Source organism: Geotrypetes seraphini, chromosome 9, assembly GCF_902459505.1.
Source record: "Geotrypetes seraphini chromosome 9, aGeoSer1.1, whole genome shotgun sequence".
In the NCBI taxonomy this organism is placed as follows: Eukaryota; Metazoa; Chordata; class Amphibia; order Gymnophiona; family Dermophiidae; genus Geotrypetes; species Geotrypetes seraphini.
In genome coordinates, this window is record NC_047092.1 from 184,210,229 (window position 1) to 184,223,946 (window position 13,718).

General features: G+C 43.7%; 1 protein-coding gene across 7 annotated transcripts in view; it reads right to left on the reverse strand.

Annotated features, from left to right (window-relative positions):
- LPP (LIM domain containing preferred translocation partner in lipoma) overlaps nucleotides 1-13,718 on the reverse strand; it is a 715,450-nt gene that overhangs the window by 286,583 nt on the left and 415,149 nt on the right. For 6 of the 7 annotated variants that reach the window (XM_033958126.1, XM_033958125.1, XM_033958129.1 and 3 more), the window contains one exon: nucleotides 7,922-7,999. The exons of the other annotated variant lie outside the window; for it this stretch is intronic. The gene's annotated coding sequence lies outside the window, so the exon portion shown is untranslated. The remainder of the gene's footprint in view (nucleotides 1-7,921; nucleotides 8,000-13,718) is intronic. 7 annotated transcript variants of the gene reach the window in all.

Consider the following 13,718-nt stretch of genomic DNA (forward strand, 5'->3'; position numbering starts at 1 on the left):
CCCCTTACAGTTTCTCTTCTTTTAAAAGAAATACAACCGCATAATATGCGTCTTCCCATTCCTTTCACGTTTTCTTTCTTGTAGCTCCTCCCCCTCCCTTCCCACGTATAATCAGTCTGGTTTGTCCTCCGTCTGTAGATGCCTATCCCCTATTTGTATTAGCATTTGGATTTGATAGGCGTGTAATCAAGTTTTAAATAAACTATGAAGCAATGCTTCATGATGAGAAGGTTCAGCATCTGAAAATGAAAATCTCGCTGGAAAGATTGGGTGGGAAGGTCTTCAATAAAAAAAAAAATAAGTCACATTACAGTGGAGAAAAAAGACCTCCAAGCCTAAATGGCTATACAGTGGAATAATTCTGGTCATTGGTCAGAAAATCCCCTGTGCTCCTTGGCCCTATCGCTGTGAGACGGACAGAGGATTTTTCAATCCGTGAAACACAAACTAGGCCTTTCTCGTCATCTACACACTAACAGCAGGCGAACATGAGCACTTTCGAAACGGGAAAATGGCCATCTCTCAGATGTTCTTGTCCACGGAAAGCGCACAAAAGAAGCCACTGGGATGTAGGAGGGGCCAGCATTTATAGTAGACTGGCCACCAAGACATCCCAGCAGAGCAGAGGAGCCCCTCAAGGGGATCTTGGAAGGGTGAGCCCTCCAAAACCCACCAATTTTGATTTATACATTCAATTTTCTATACCATTCTGTTAGGGGAGCTGAAAACGGTTTACATGAATTTATTCAGGTACTTAAGCATTTTTTTCCTGTCTGTACCTGGGGCAATGGGGGATTAAGTGACTTGCCCAGGGTCACAAGGAGCAGGATGGGTTTGAACCCCAATCTCAGGGTGCTGAGGCTGTAGCTTTAACCACTCTAGAAATCAAAATGTAGCAAAAGTGAGCCAAGTACAGAACAATGAAGCCCTTGTGACATCACTGATGAGATTGGCTCTTATTGGTGGAATGAGGCATTATGATGTCACAATACCAGCTCTGCTTAACAGAGGCTGAAACTCTTCACACTATTCAATTTTCTCTGCCGTTCTCCCAGAGGAGCTCAGAATGGTTTACATGAATTTATTCAGGTACTCAAGCATTTTTTTCCTGTCTGTACCTGGGGCAATGGGGGATTAAGTGACTTGCCCAGGGTCACAAGGAGCAGGATGGGTTTGAACCCCAATCTCAGGGTGCTGAGGCTGTAGCTTTAACCACTCTAGAAATCAAAATGTAGCAAAAGTGAGCCAAGTACAGAACAATGAAGCCCTTGTGACATCACTGATGAGATTGGCTCTTATTGGTGGAATGAGGCATTATGATGTCACAATACCAGCTCTGCTTAACAGAGGCTGAAACTCTTCACACTATTCAATTTTCTCTGCCGTTCTCCCAGAGGAGCTCAGAATGGTTTACATGAATTTATTCAGGTACTCAAGCATTTTTCTCTAATGCATGCAGGTGTCACCTCTATGTAGGTTCAATGGGATTTGGGTGGGTTTTGGAAGGCTCAAATATTCCACCGAGTGGGATCTGGGTCTAGGTCCTCACCACCCACTCAGCTACTCCATGAACTAGTTTGCTGCTGTACTAGGACTGGCCTTAACATCTGAAGCTGTCATACAGGCAGGTATGGACTGTTTCATTCACATCTTTGGGAAGTGGGAGGTGAGAGGAGGGGGGCTCAGGCCTCCAGTGATCATCTAGTCGGTTTGGACACTTTGAAACAGGTCTACCCCAAACATCCAAATTATTGCAGAAAAAGGTCCGGATCATAAATTTGCCCTAGTCCCGCCCAAGCCACGCCCCCAACAGATTTTGATGCACTGCAGACAACCACCATAGACATCTGTCTACAAAATAGGTTTCAAAAATAGTGAATTGGAAGATTTGGTGAGAAAAATGTCTTGTTTGAAAACGAGTCCCTTTGTCAATTATTCATCAGACATTCTAGCGACAACTCCACGCTCTTTGTCTCAGGCGTGGCAGTTGTATCAACCAGCGTGACAGGGACGCGCTTATGAATCTGTGTTAAATAGCATTACATTACATTCTAACTTATATTCCGCAAAAGCCCTTATGAGTTCATGGCAGATAACAATAGATTTCTGTTACTGGGAACAAACTCAGTTAAACCCAAGGAAGTGACTAATATTGACATAGAAGATGATACATTTCAAGATCATTTTTTTTTTAAACAAGAAGAGCCTGATTCTGTATAAAACACACGGTCTCAGCAGCCGCCTTTTGAGAATCGCACAAGGGCGTCCTATACAGAATCGCATCTGTCCTAACAGACAGATGTCTAACTCCGCCTAACCACCCCGATTCTGTAACTGGCATCCATGTCACAGGCACCGTTCAGAGAATCGCATTGCCGCTGAGCTGATCGCGGCAAGGGAATCTCCCTGCCACGATCAGCTGAGCGGCAGTGGTAGGGAACCCCGTACCCTACCGCAAGTCGGCTGGCAGGAAACGTCCAAAGTCTAACTTAGAAGAACTATCGAACACGCCTCTCCATGCGAGTATCTCAGCCATTGTTATAACTTGTCTATTTATCAAAAGACCACCCACACACGTCTTTCAGCTTCCATATGTTTTTATAAATTAAACAAAAATATTTAATTAGCTGTGTGTGACTAATGACTTAAATAATAAAAATAATGACACACACACACACACACACACACACACATACACATACAAATGAAGTGATTCAGCTACGAATTAGAAAGTAAATTCTTTAGCTACTGAAATTATCCACGAGACCCTCAAACCAAGATCTTCTGAAAAGTTGTGCTGTGGAACAGAAAGACAGCAGCTGAAGAGCGACAGAGTAGGCAGAGACATGGTAGTAGCGGCGCGTGCACGGGTGGCGGTTTTCAGTACTTTCTACAGCTGGGCTAGCGGCGGTTTCTGTGCACCAGTTGCCCTTTGCACTCTAAACAAACAAAAAATAAAGGTAAATGGGAGAAGTGCCGTGAGAAAAAGACAGGCAGGGGGCAGGGAGATAGACAAATAAAGACAGACACACAAGAAGACAGGTAGGTGGGAGAAGGGGCACGAGAAAAAGACAGGCAGGGGGCAGGGAGATAGACAGACAGAAATAAAGACAGACACACAGATAGGTGGGAGAAGGGGCACGAGAAAAAGACAGGCAGGGGGCAGGGAGATAGACAGACAGACAGAAATAAAGGCAGACACAGGAAGAAGACAGGTAGGTGGGAGAAGAGGCACGAGAAAAAGACAGGCAGGGGGCAGGGAGAAAGACAAACAGACAGAAATAAAGACAGACACACAGAAAGACAGGTAGGTGGGAGAAGGGGCACGAGAAAAAGACAGGCAGGGGGCAGGGAGATAGACAGTTAGAAATAAAGACAGACACACAGAAAGACAGGTAGGTGGGAGAAGGGGCATGAGAAAAAGACAGGCAGGGGGCAGGGAGATAGACAGACAGAAATAAAGACAGACACACAGAAAGACAGGTAGGTGGGAGAAGGGGCACGAGAAACAGACAGACAGCGGCCAAGGAGAGAGAGAGACAGAAAAAAAGACAGACAGCGGCCAAGGAGAGAGACAGCAGACAGATAGCGGCCAAGGAGAGAGAGACAGAAAAAAAGACAGACAGACAGACAGACAGTGGCCAAGGAGAGAGACAGCAGACAGATAGCGGCCAAGGAGAGAGAGAGACAGAAAAAAAGACAGACACACAGACAGCGGCCAAGGAGAGAGAGACAGAAAAAAAGACAGCGGCCAAGGAAAGAAAAAGAAATAAAGAAAGAAAGACAGACACATCTATTCTAGCACCTGTTAATGTAATGGGCTTAAATACTAGTACACAAATAATATTTAAAATATTTTGTGTCTCTGGGTTTTCCCAGAAAAATTAGAAAAGTCAAGAGATGGCATGGAGTCAACCTAGGAGAAAATATGGATGTAGATGAATAATCCTAAGGGGAAAAAACTCTCATAAAGTGACCTCAAAAATGGGAAAGGGATTGGGACTTGTACACTGCCTTTTTGTGTCACAGAGAATAGTGCTGAGGCTGGAGCTCTAACCACTACACCACACTCTCCTCCAATCCAATATCAGAAGTGAGCCATTGTGACATCACTGATGAGGTTGGCTTTTATTGGTGGAATGAGACATTATGACATCACAATCTGAGCTCTGGAATGTTGCTACTATTTGAGTTTCTGCCCGGCATTATGACATCAGGGCTTGTATAGCGCCTTTTTGTAGTTTTATAACCATACTCAAAGCGGTTTACATACAGGTACTTCAAGCATTTTCCCTCTCTGTCTCACAATCTATCTAATGTACCTGGAGCGGTGGAGGATTAAGTGACTTGCCCGGGTTCACAGCAGCGCAGGGCTTGAACCTACAACCTCAGGGTGCTGAGGCTGTACCTCTAACGGCTATTCACAAGGTAGAGAATCACACTCCAACAGAAGTCGTGATCCCCAGCAGTCAGAAGCGAACAAAGACGATTAGGTTCCTCAAGTCATTCTCTGAAACTGCAAAATGGACAGACTTCCCTTTTCATTTCCCCTTTGTTGCTTCTTCACTAATACCCTCAGAGCATTCTAGACCTGAGGGAATTCCCTGCAAAACATTTAAAAATTCTGCACACAATATCTTAAGAACCTAAGTGTTCCAGAAGGTTCTGCTCTTGGGCCTGTTCTTTTTAACATTTTTATAAACAATATTGCTGAAGGGTTGGGTAAGATTTGCCTCTTTGCGGATGATACCAAAATCTATAACAGAATAGACACGTCGGATGGTGTGAATAACATGAAGAAAGATCTAGCGGAGCTTGAAGAATGGTCTGAAATTTAATGCTAAGAAATTCAAGGTCATGCATTTGGGCTGCCAAAACCCGAGGGAACGGTACAGATTAGGGAGTGAAGAGCTTATGTGCAAGACAGAAGAGCCGGACTCGGGTGTGATTGTATGTGATGATCTTAAGGTGGCCAAACAGGTTGAAAAGGTGACAGCGAAAGTTAGAAGGATGCTAATGAAGAAGGTGGCAAGCTAATTAATTTAGTAGCAAAGAGATCTGATTTCCTTTCATATGCCTCGGACTAGTGCTCGAGAACAGCCAAGCAGGAGAGAGTCAATAGTCCAGGCACAGACTAAAATCGTTCTTGATCATGAAAATCTTGGGTTAAGAAAACCAGAGAGATGAAGCACCTACAAGTAGAGAATGACACAGGGACAAATGTCTCCCCGTCCCCATGGGAACTCATTTTCCCGTCCCGTCCCCATGAGTTCTTTTCCTGTCCTTGCCTTTGCCGCATTCTTGCAAGCTCTGTCCTCATCTGCACAAGTCTCAAACGCTTTAAAATCCTAAGTAGCAACATTCTAGAGCTCAGATTGTGATGTCATAATGCCTCATTCCACCAATGCCTAAGCTCCGTCCTCATCTGCACAAGCCTCAAACGGTTTAAAATCCTAAGTAGCAACATTCTAGAGCTCAGATTGTGATGTCATAATGCCTCATTCCACCAATGCCTAAGCTCCGCCCTCATCTGCACGAGCCTCAGACACTTTAAAATCCTAAGTAGCAACATTCTAGAGCTTAGATTGTGATGTCATAAGGCCTCATTCCGCCAATGCCTAAGCTCAAATGCTTTAAAATCAAAAGTCACAGGGATGGGATGGAGAAATCGAGGTTCCTGTGGGGATGGGGAAAAATTTGTCCCCGTGTCATTCTCTGTCTACAAGCTGCATCCATCTGGGGTAAACAGCTTCAGGAAAAAGGATCACATATGATTATCTGCTGCCTGGCCGGTTCATCCCATGAGCTGGCAAAAACCTGGTGTGGAAAGGGAACTGGCCAGATGTGCAGCTATTAATCGTCTGTAACCCAGCAACAGGCAAGAGCAGGCCTGGAACCAAATTCCTGGCTTCTGCTCTCTATCTTCACGTCTGTTTATTAATCCACTATTTATTTGCAGTAAACAGGAAATCGAATCTCGGCTCCTCATGTCCGTTGCAGCAACAGCACAAGGAGCATATGATTTATTTTGGAGTCATATGTGTGTGTGGGGGGAGGACCTGGCATGCAAAGTAAAGTTAGGGGGGGGGAAATCCAAGAAAATATTTTAGGCACTAAACTCCATTCTACTTCACGTTCATGCTGGGATGGTCTGTTAATGCTGATTCAAAATCAATTGCAGTAGAAAATTCATCTCTTCCTTGGCCATCGAGCATTCCTTGACATTCCAAATGTTTTCACTGAAGCACACTTTAATTTTATGACCAGCTGCAAAGACATATTTTAATATCGTTATTGGTTCTGTACATAAGAACATCAGAATCGCCTTACTGGGTCAGACTAATGGTCCATCAAGCCCAGTAGCCCGTTCTCACGGTGGCCAATCCAGGTCACTAGTACCTGGCCAAAACCTAAGGAGCAACATTCCATTATCTCAGAGTAAGCAAGGTTCCGGAACCCCAAAGAGTGCAACATTCCATGCGGAATCCCCAAAGAGTAACAAGATTCCGGAACCCCAAAGAGTGTAACATTCCATGCAGAATCCCCAAAAAGTAACAAGATTCCAGAACCTCAAAGAGTGCAACATTCCATGCGGAATCCCCAGAGTAACAAGATTCCGGAACCCCAAAGAGTGCAACATTCCATGCGGAATCCCCAAAGAGTAACAAGATTCCGGAACCTCAAAGAGTGCAACATTCCATGCGGAATCCCCAAAGAGTAACAAGATTCCGGAACCCCAAAGAGTGTAACATTCCATGCAGAATCCCCAAAAAGTAACAAGATTCCAGAACCTCAAAGAGTGCAACATTCCATGCGGAATCCCCAGAGTAACAAGATTCCGGAACCCCAAAGAGTGCAACATTCCATGCGGAATCCCCAAAGAGTAACAAGATTCCGGAACCTCAAAGAGTGCAACATTCCATGCGGAATCCCCAAAGAGTAACAAGATTCCGGAACCCCAAAGAGTGCAACATTCCATGCGGAATCCCCAAAGAGTAACAAGATTCCGGAACCCCAAAGAGTGCAACATTCCATGTGGAATCCCCAAAAAGTAACAAGATTCCAGAACCTCAAAGAGTGCAACATTCCATGCGGAATCCCCAGAGTAACAAGATTCCGGAACCCCAAAGAGTGCAACATTCCATGCGCAATCCCCAAAGAGTAACAAGATTCCGGAACCCCAAAAAGTGCAACATTCCATGCGGAATCCCCAAAGAGTAACAAGATTCCGGAACCCCAAAGAGTGCAACATTCCATGCGGAATCCCCAGAGTAACAAGATTCCGGAACCCCAAAGAGTGCAACATTCCATGCGGAATCCCCAAAGAGTAATAAGATTCCGGAACCCCAAAGAGTGCAACATTCCAATCGTGCGGGAAATTATGCAGACACTAGAGCGATGACTTTCCGTATTGCTGGTGTTAAAATGTGGAATTGCGACTGTGTGTAAACCGGTTTCAGTTTAAGAAACAGTTAAAAACTCATCTGTTTGTTACCGCATTTTTGTGATTTATTAGTCGGCTTTTGACGAACATAATCGGTTTAGCCATGTTTGCTATTGCACTCTTGTGATTTATTACTTGACAATCGAAGAGGAGAAATTGTTTTATTATGTAGATTTTATGATATGGTTTGTTTTTATCTTTTGTATGTTTTAACTGATGTAAACCGTTTAGGGCTCCTTTTACAAAGGTGAGCTAGCGTTTTTAGCGCACGCACAAGATTAGCGTGCGCTAGCTGAAATATTACCGCCTGCTTCTAAGGAGGTGGTAGCGGGTAGCGTGCACAGCATTTTTGTGAAAGGAGCCCTTAGTTTTTTGTAAACGGTATAAAAAAGTTTTAAATAAATCGATCTGTCCAAAGCACCAACAGCAAAGACACCGACATATAGTTACGTCCAGGTACGAGATCGTTATTCTTACCTCAAAAAAACAGGAGGGGCTTCTTGGCTAAAATTAGAATTCAAAGTCTCGGATTTCCTTCGTGGTAATGCACAGGAGCTGCAAGAACAACAAGATTTATGAAGTGATGAGAAGCTAAATATCATTCCTGAAGCTTAACAGAAGTAATACATGAAAAGTGTGAAGCTCTACAGAGTGTAACGAAGGCGAAGACTAGTGGCAGCCATGACAGTAACAGCTCCTATGCTCATAGGAATTGTGGCCGGCGCTAAAAAACGTGTTAGTGCCTCAGTGCTTACGATGCAAGCAATAAAATACCAGATCAGCAGAGCCTAAAGGTAGGGTCTTTGGTAATGTTGACACTGCGGAGACGTGATTCGAGGAGCCCAAAGACGGCAGTACTGAAAGCGCTGGCTCAGGAATACTGGGGCTGGAAGAAGTGGGGCGGGGGAGGGGAACAGTATGGTCTATAAATCTTAGATTTTATTAACGGCCTCTTTCACAAAGCCGCACTAGCGGCTGCCCTGCGCTAACGGCCCCGAAGCCTTTAGAGATTTAAAGAGCTTCGGGGCTGTTGCCGCGCGGCTTTGTAAAAGAGGCCGTAAGTGTGTGAACAGGGTAAACATTTTCAGTTCACTTTCAGTTCACAGCCATTAAAACAAATGGATGAAGGAGTGCTTACAGCGTCTGTTTTGGAGGCAGTAAGGACTCCCTGTTAGGCCCAGATTCTTGAACCGGCGCCGGTGGGCAACCAATTTTAGTTAAAAACACCATTCAAATGGCATTTTTAACTGAGTTTCAAGGCGCCTAAAGATTCTGCACCAGAATCGCGCCTACGTAGGTGCTTAAGGCCGCCGAATGCCACTGTAAGCCTATCTTTCCCACAGGTGTGATTCCATAAACGGTGCCAATGTGCGACTGACAAGCGACCGGTGGCCGCTTTTAGGCAGCCATTGATCAGCGCTGTTTATAGAATCCAGGCCTTAGTGCACACTAGTGTCATTGCCCATTCTCTGCCCAGACATGCCCCCTCCTCCAAAAATGTAAAGAATAACCAAAAAAACCATATATATATACCACCCATTTAGTTCATGTAGATGGCAAAACCTACATGGAACGTGTTAGCTTGTCCTGCATTTGGCCATTTTTGCATTAGCACCTAATACAGCTTAGTATAATAACGGCCTCTAAATTTTTCTAAGGTGTATTAACAAATGTACGTGTGGGAATTGCATAGATCAGGCTGCAGTTTATGGAGGTAAATTTATAACTATGCCAGGGTACACCTGGCAGGGCCTCCGTGTCTGCGGATCGCCGGACTTGATGGACCTAGGGTCTGTTCCAGAGATGGCACTTCTTATGTTCTACAGACGTAAACGTTCTCATACAATTTAGGCAAAGTGAGGGAGGAATTGCAGTTTACGTATATATTTTCTAAAATACTGTACGCACTAACAGGCATAAATGATTTATTTATTTGGTGCCTTTTTTTTTTTTAAGTTCAAAGATGTTATTGAATTTTAATATATAATAAGTACAGAAAAAGAAAAAATGTTAACAAGGCAAGATACAGATACGATGTAGAAACATAGAAACATAGAAGATGACGGCAGATAAGGGCCATTGCCCACTCTACTGACCCACCCCCAAGTCTACTATCCTAGGGATCCCACTCCCAGTGACAGGTTCCCTTGGCTTAACCCTCTAAGGGATCCCACATGGGCATCCCATTTGCTCTTAAATTCTTGCACGCTGTTTGCCTCGATCACCTGCACCGGGAGCTCGTTCCAAGGATCAACCACTCTCTCGGTGAAGAAATATTTCCTGGTGTCGCCATGAAATTTCCCGCCCCTGAGTTTGAGCAGATGCCCTCTTGTGGCTGAGGGTCCTTTGAGAAAGAGAATCTCGTAATATACTTAAACGTCTCGATCATATCTACTCTCTCCCTACGTTCCTCGAGTGAGTACAGTATAATATCCGGGGAGTTATCATATCCTTTAGCACAATGATTTTAAAAAATGCACATCAGAACAGCGCAATCTAGAGAACTTAATTAAAACAAAAGAATTGGCACCTCAATCTTATATCAATAACCTTTCTCTCTTGGGGGAATCTGATGCGTTTTTGAAGGTAGGGAGAACGAGAGGGCACTCTTTAAAATTGAAAGGGGATAGATTCCGTACGAACGTAAGGAAGTTCTTCTTCACCAATAGAGTGGTAGAAAACTGGAACGCTCTTCCGGAGGCTGTCATAGGGGAAAGTTAGACAAGTTCCTGCTGAACCAGAACGTACGCAGGTGGGGCTAGTCTCAGTTAGGGCGCTGGTCTTAGACCAGAGGGCCGCCGCATGTGCAGACTGCTGGGCACGACAGACCCCGGGTCTGACCCAGCAGCGGCAATTCTTATGTTCTTAAGATATTCATCTAAGGTTCTGCACAGCAAGAATAAGTCAAACATAAACAATAAAGAAATACAGCAGTAGAAATATTCAAACAACTGTACGCATTATGGCACATTATCAACACAGCATTCGTTAAAACATCTTAATAGACAGCATGAGGGTAGCCAGAGGTGGAAGGTATAGACAGAGTAATGAGCTTACATCAATGGCAAAGACTAACCCCCTCTTCTACTAAACCACGTCGGGGGCTCTCTGTGCTAAACCAATAGTGCCCTAAGTTAAGGGAAATTTGTACATGGAGTCAGGACAGATGTCATACGTAACTGCTACTTCAGCAATGTTTGTAATACTATTTTATAAAGTAATAGACAATAAGGCCCAAAGTCTCTAAACAGAGCTGTTGTTGGCGGTCACCTTAAAAGCGGCCATTGATTGCGTGTCAATCAAGCAATGGTGCCATTTAGACAATCACACCTCCGTCAAAGGTAGGCAATAGAAATGGAGACCAGGGTTTTCAAGACCTAGTGCCTACCTTTGACGTGAATTGCACCTCCATGGACGCTTGTTGCTACTCTTTGGGTTTTGGCCAGGTACTATTGACCTGGATTGGCCACTGTGAGAACGGGCTACTGGGCTTGATGGACCATTGGTCTGTCCAATATGGCAACTCTTCTAGACTAAGGCTTTTTACACCTGCATTGTGAGGTCAACAGCTTTATGGTTATAGAAACATTTTCTTTAGGAGGAAATCATTGAAGCGGTGGCTCATATTCTAAAATAATCCCCTGATGCAGCCGTAGGGCGAAACAGGGCCTGTCGGGATATCTCCGTGTGAAAGGAGGTTGATTTTTCCAAGCGTGATAGCCTGTTCTCGCGCTGGATTTGTAACTGCATACTGCGGTGATTTTATAATATCAGAAGAAACTATCAAGATAAGGCTCTTTCTTTCTTCACAACATTTTGAAAAACTAAGAGTGAAAAAGTGATTAAAGTGGAAATAGTGAATTTGAAGCGGGGCTATAAGAGACCAAGGATGTATTTCTCTATGGCAGTATTATTATTGCCATAGATAGTTTCACTGGAATTTTCCTGAGAAACACTGAGGTCTCTTCCGCTGTCATAAATTGAAGAACAGAAGTACTTGATTTCTGATATTAGGACTTTATGAATATCATTCTGTGTGGTTATTATACAGAAACTTAGAAACTTGATGGAAGATAAAGGCCAAATGGCCCATCCAGAGCATCCACTATCTCCTCCTCTCCTTATTGGCTGAGGCTCTTAACATTTGCATCTCCTCTTCCTATTGGCTAAGGCTCTTTACACCTGCATTGTGAGGTCAACAGCTTTATGGTTGTAGAAACATAGAAACATGATGGCAGATAAAGGCCAAATGGCCCATCCAGTCTGCCCATCCGCAGCATCCACTATCTCCTCCTCTCCCAACCATATCCCATGTGTTTGTCCCACACGTTCTTGAATTCAGACACAGTCCTTGTCTCCACCACCTCTTCCGGGAGACTGTTCCATGCATCTACCACCCTTTCTGTAAAAAAGTATTTCCTTAGCTTACTCCTGAGCCTATCACCTCTTAACTTCAACCTATGCTCTCTCATTCCAGAGCTTCCTTTCAAATGAAAGACTCACCTCATGCGCATTTATTTAAAACGTCTCTATCATACAGAATCTCCCCCTCTCCCACCTTTCCTCCAAAGTATACATATTGAGAGCTTTAAGTCTGCCCCCATACGCCCTATGATGTAGACCATTAACCATTTTAGTAGTCTTCATCTGAACCGACTCCATTCTGTTTATATCTTTTTAATCTCCAGAATTGTGCACCAGAGTCTTATACAGGGGCATCAATACCTCCTTTTTCCTACTGGCTAGTCCTCTCCCTATGCACCAAAGAATCCTTCTAGCTTTCATCAACGCCTTTTCAACCTGTTTTGCTACTTTAAAGTCATCATACTCAAGTCCTGCTCTTCTGTCGTGCACATAAGTTCTTCACCCCTTAAACTGAACCGTTCCCTTGGGTTTTTGCAGCCCAAATGCATGACCTTCCATTTCTTAGATTTAATTTTAGCTGCCAAATTTCAGACCATTCTTCAAGCTTTGCTAGGCCCTTCCTCATGTTATTCACACCATCCAGGGTATCGTCTCTGTTGCAGAGTTTGGTACCATTCGCAAAGAGGCAAATCTTACCTGGCAGCCCTTCAGCAATATCACTTACAAAAATGTTAAAAAGAACAGGTCCAAGAACCGTACCTGTGAATATAACATTGGCAGAGTGGAAAGATTTAGGTGAAGTGAGAAAACTATGAGCTAAACTGAAAACAGCAATAAAAAAATAGCAAAAAAATATTTATGTTAAGGAAGTAAACAAAACAACAGAGACTAAAGAGTAAAAAAAGCTAGCACTGAACACATAGCAGGAAAAGCTGAAAAAAGATAACAAAATCTGTCTGGAGACAATAATGCAAATGGAAAAATATAATATTGAAAGAGGTATTGCAAGGTGACAAGAATTTTTAAGTGTCTGTGACAGAAGGGCAGGCAGAGGTATGATCATAAGACTGAAAGGAGAAGAAAGAATTAAGCAGAGGGGGATGGGGAAAATGCAGAAATGCCAAACAAAATGGGTCTGTTCCGCATTCACTAGAGATTGGAGAAGGACCACAGTCAGCAAGGGTAGGAGTATATCTGGCAGGAGGGTAGATTCCAAGGTATTTATACAAGACAGTGTGTACAAAAATGGTCAAACTGAAAGTGGGCAAAGCCATGGAGCTGGACGGGAAACCTTTCTTGATTAAATACGCAGATTTTCAGAAAGATTTTGACAAAGTTCCTCATGAGAGGCTCCTGAGAAAATTAAAGAGTCATGGGATAGGAAGCAATGCTCAGTTGTGGGTTAGGAATTGGTTATCGGATAGAAAACAGAGAGTGGGGTTAAATGGTCATTTTTCTTAATGGAGGAGAGTAAACAGTGGAGTGCCACAAGGGTCTGTACTGGGACCGGTGCTGATCTGAGGTGGTTAAATTTGTAGATGATACTAAACTGTTCAAAGTTGTTAAAACACATGCGAAAATTGGAAAACTGGGCGTTCAAGCGGCAGACAAAATTTAATGTGGACAAATGCAAAGTGATGCACATTGGGAAAAATAACCCAAATCATAGTTACCAGGTGCTAGGGTCCACCTTGTGGGTTAATGCCCAAGAAAAATATCTGGGTGTCATTGTAGACAATACGATAAAACTGTCCGCCCAACATGTGGCGGCAGCAAAAAAATGACTGGCTAACAAGACTAAGATTGTTATAATGCCTTTGTATCATTCCAAAGTGCGACCTCACCTTGAGTATTGCATTCAATTCTGGTCGCCTCAAGAAAGATATAGCAGAACTAGAAAAGGTTCAAA